This window comes from Solanum tuberosum, unplaced genomic scaffold, assembly GCF_000226075.1.
Source record: "Solanum tuberosum cultivar DM 1-3 516 R44 unplaced genomic scaffold, SolTub_3.0 scf00021, whole genome shotgun sequence".
NCBI classification, from domain to species: domain Eukaryota; kingdom Viridiplantae; phylum Streptophyta; class Magnoliopsida; order Solanales; family Solanaceae; genus Solanum; species Solanum tuberosum.
The window spans coordinates 2505704-2510892 of NW_006238947.1; positions in this window are offsets into that span (position 1 = coordinate 2505704).

Here is a 5189-nt window from a genome sequence, read left to right on the forward strand (position 1 = left end):
ACCTTCCGCATCTAACTGCACTGACGAAATTCTCAGCTGAGTACGTTTATCAAATATATTGACCGAAGTTAAATTTTGGCCAAAATTTACAAGTTAAAACACCTAACGGCACATACTAAAAATGAAAGCCTCAAAACCCGAACCAACCATTCTATTAGATAAAAAATGACCTTTGGAGTTAATTACACCGATGGAATTCTCATCTGAGCACGTTCACAAAAATATTGACTAAAGTCAAATTTTGGCCAAAACATAAGATTTAAAACACCTAACGGCACAAACAAAAAACGGAAGCCTCAAAACTTGAACCAACCTTCCTGTTAGATCAAAAATGACCCTTCGAAGCTAATGACACTGACAGAGTTCTAATTTTGAGCACGTTTACCAAAAATATCGACCAAAAGTCAAGTTTTGGCTAAAATTAAAAAGTTAAAACGCCTATTGACACAAACTAAATATGTAAGCCTCAACACTAGACGCTGATTTACCAAAAAGTTCAACTTCAATTGATAAATTTACCAACTATTCAAATATAAGTTAGTAATTAATAATTTACCAATAAATTTTATCACAGTTGGTAATAGTTACTATTCAACTAAACATTCATATGTAATATTACCAACTAATAATTAATATGTTGGTAAATTTTACCAATGGATTAATGATCGGTTGGTATATTACCAACTATTTTAATAATGCTACTAATTTACTAACTACAATCTTTATTCGTCGGCAAAATTTTCAACTAAGTGGATATTGGTTGACAAGTTTACCAACAAATTACATTTCGTTACTAATTTACCAACACATTTATATTTGGTTGGTAAATTTAGCAACACAATCTTGCCGTTGGTAAATGTTTGGTTAGTAATTCATTGGTAATATGTTAATAAATTATATAAATAATTTTTTGTCATATTTACCAACCGATATATACTTTGTTGGTAATATTACCAACAAAAGGTGTGCGTTAGTAATATTTCAGTTGGTAATCCATTGATAAAATGTTGCTAAATTTGGCGCCATTTTTTCCCACCGTATTTACCAACTAAAATACTTTGTTAGTAAGATTTTGGTTGGTAATCTGTGAGAATTTCGTTGTTAAGTTTTAAAATATAATTCAGTTAGAAATATGTTGGTAATTTGTTAGTAGAATACTAACCAACTTAAGTTGTTAGCAAAATATGTTGGCAATTTAGAGTTTTTTTGTAGTGAAAATTTTCACTATAAAAGTTAAAAATATAAAAAGCTAAATACAATTTTTTTAGAAAATTCTAACATTTCGTTATATCTATACAAATAATTTTAACAATATAAACTAATATATCATAAGAAAAGTTCGAATAAACTCCCTTGCTCCCACTCGACTTCGTCCTGGGTGGATTGGGGAATGAAGGGGTGGGTGGCAATCAATTATTGTACATACAGTAATATTTTATATTTTTATATTATAAACACCATCACATAATTATCAGTCCACGTGATACAAAAAAATAAATAAATGTACTTTTTCTGCTACTCCTTTTTTCATGTATGAATTGTACGTCAATTGATCTATTAGCTCTTAAAACCTTTGCAACAAAGGGACTGTTACTACTTTCTGTTCCTCTTATTTTTGTTATTTTTTCTGATTCTTTTTTTCTATTTTTAGTCGAATAATAAAATCCGTCACAAATTTTATTTAGTGACACGTTATAAATGAATTATTAAAAAATTGTGTATATTCACGAATAATATTTGTTAGTTGATTCTAAGGGTGGTAACTGGGTGGGTTGTGTCAAATTTAGGCGGGTCATAATAGATTAAAACAATAATTGGATCAACAGAAATTTGCTCGGGTCAAAACGGATTAGGTAATGGATTATATAATGGATCAAGACTCAATCCAACCCAATTTTTACTAAGCTTGTTTTTATTTGTTCTTTTAAACTATTTTAGTACGTAATAAAATTATTTTATTCTTTATAAAATGGCTATATATAACATTTCAAATTGGAAAAAAAAAAATTAAAAAAATATTTTATCAAGATTTCTCATGAGTCAGTTCTGATTACATATCAACCTATTTTTTAATAAATTGAAATGGGCTAAACTAATAAATAAACGGGTCAACAACCCACGTCCCAAACTTAAACGGATTGAACGGATTATGTTAGATTTTGCCACCTCTAGCGGATATAAATTTTTTCATTGTGAAATTTATGACGGCAAGAGTTTAAAAGTTAACATGCTCTTAAATCAACACTCATTATATATTGGTGTAGGTTAAATCAAAGCTCATGACATATATTGTTCGTTCTACCTCTACTAATCTCAAGAATTTATGTTATGCAATATACGTAGCATGTAGCTCTTTTCACCCTTTTTTGATTCATAGAAATTACTTAAGATATCATATACACTACTTCTTTAACGACTTGTCAATTTTTTATTTGACCAACCTAATTAGATGATCAGTACCTTCTGTCATGAACGTCACAATTGGTAGGTCATCGACATATATAACCAATTGTTGATGGGCTAAAAAGGACCCATTTTGGTCGGGACCCGGCATTTTAGGTATGCATATAAAGGTGAATCATTGAAGGCTCATCATTTTTCAAAAATTGCAAGTATAAATTGGCACCTACCAAATGGATCCAAGATAAGAACAAAAAGTATGTTAAACTCACATAAATAGTGTTATTTCCCCAAAAATTATTAGAAGCGAAGAAAAAATTTAAATTTAGGAATTTTGAATTAAATTTTAATACTGTAAAAGAGAATGGATTGGAATAGTTTCAAAACTCGAGATATCTGAGTTTGGAGGATCTGTTTCTCTTATGTTATACTAAAATTTTCTAGATCTTGTATCTTCTTTTGATGGCTAGACAAAGGTTAAATTCATCGAGCGCGACATAAGGCAACCTCTTCTTTGCTATTTGGTGCTAATCTGTTACTGAATAGCCCATAACTAATATGATTTTTGATAATTCATCCTTAATTCATCGTTAAATAGCCCATACAAAAATGCGAGCTAATGTTATTATTTTTTCCAGATTAACTCGTTAGGTATACTCTATCTCCGACTTCGAAAATAGTAAGCGTTATAGGTCCAAGGACCACTTCACATCCAAACAAAACTAAAAAGTAAGAGATAAACTATAGTAAAAACAGTAAAAATTGGCCCTACAAAATGTCAACACATAAAAGAAAAACCCAAATTAAACTGCCCCCATTTTTCCATATCAATGGATTAATTACTACTCTTATTAAAATTCCAGCTACCTCTGCATCTTTTTTCAGTTGTACAGTAAGAACAAAAAAGTTAAAAGGACTATCCCATTTTAGATGACGTAGTTTGAATTTTGAAAGTCAAACAGTTTATAATTAAAAAAAAATTGTTTGAATTTCGAAATTTAAAAAGTGTCACATAAAGTAGAATAGAAGAAATATATATATAATTGAATATAACACAAGGATACAATCTTTTCCTTCGAAAAGAGGGAAGGTAAAGCTAACATAGTCATTCCAACCCTCGCAACCTATCTAACTAACTAACTATATATATATAATTGGCCTTATCATATTTGAGTCTTACAAAAGAAATTTTACGATCCATATATTCTAGTTCTTTTTATATCATTTAAATAAGAATCACACACTTTTTAATTTCGAAAAAATAACTTTACATTCTCCATTTTACCCTTTATCCATTTCTAGAGCTAGCCAAGCCACTATCCTAAGTTGATATAAAAATAAGAAATTTTCCTTCATCTTTAATCAAGAGGTCTCGGGTTCGAGCCCCTTGAGTACGGAGTCGCTTTTGTTAAGGAGCGCTTTACCCTCAATGTGGGACTTCTCTGCATGAATTCAAATTTAATCGGGCTCCAATATAAGTACTGGACACTGGACGGAAAACCAAAAAAAAAGAAAGAAAGTGATGCCTATTATAGGGATGCAGGTGAGTAGTGGCCTAATGCCTCCTATAGAGAAACAAAAACAAAAAACTACATCTGAGTGTGTGTTTGCTCAGAGATGAGAAGATAACACAACACATACACACACACACTGAATAGTGAAATAATACTGATGGCTTGTAATTGAAGACAAAGTGTTACATCCATGCAAATATATATAATAATAATAATACTACTAGTAGTAATAGTAAATGTTGTAATAATACACAAACATGACACATCTAGCTAGCTTTGATAGTCAGTCAGTTTTGCAGAGTGATACTTCCTCCGTTTCAATTTATAACAGTTAGTTTAACTCAGCACGGAGTTTAAGAAAGAAAAACTTTTGAAATTATTGGTTTAAAAATAAGTCATAGACGTTTGTGTGACTAGAAATCATTTCATCAAAGATAAATTGGGCTTTATAGTTAAATTGTATGTCACTAAATATAGAAACATGTCATTTTTTTAACGGACTAAAAAGAAAAGTATGTCACGTAAAGTTGGACAGAGGAAGTATGTACATAGTCATAAAGACTATTACACTACTAAAAATAATGAAAAAACTCATGGAGAAAAAAAAATCAACGGATAGGATCAGTTCAAAAAATTGATGGACATGATCGATCGACTATTAATCGTTTCTTTGAAATCGAGGCGCAAAAATTTGATACGATGTTGCTTTTCTCTTACAAAACCGACCTTGTCCGTCTTAATTGGATATTTTGAATTTGAGACATAAATATGAAACTACCTTTTTAGGAAGTGATTTACACTTCAAAATAAAAAAAATTAATACAAAGTTAAATTAATCGAACCTCAAAATAAATAACTAAAGAAACGAAAAAAATTGTCTTAACAATAGAGCTACAAAGAGTAGTAGTAGTAGCACTGAGTTTGAGTGGCCCATATATAATACATGTTGCTAGATCTCAGGTGCCATCTGTCCCTCCTACTCCCTCTAGCTTGTCTCCTATATATCGCGGTTGAAAAATAAATTCAAAATTTAAATTTTATTAATTTTCAAAATGATTTCAAATTTAGTACCATTACAATAATAATTAAATTTAAAATCATATATATTTATAAACATTCAATAGATTTCTTGATATATACAAAATCTAAAAAAAGGCTATTATGTTCACATAAATTTATAAGTTGTAACGACATCTCTAGATCTGTCCTGAATGAGCCCGCATATAGTGAGTGATAGTGAATATCTTTAGACGAAAAATCGTATTATATTATATA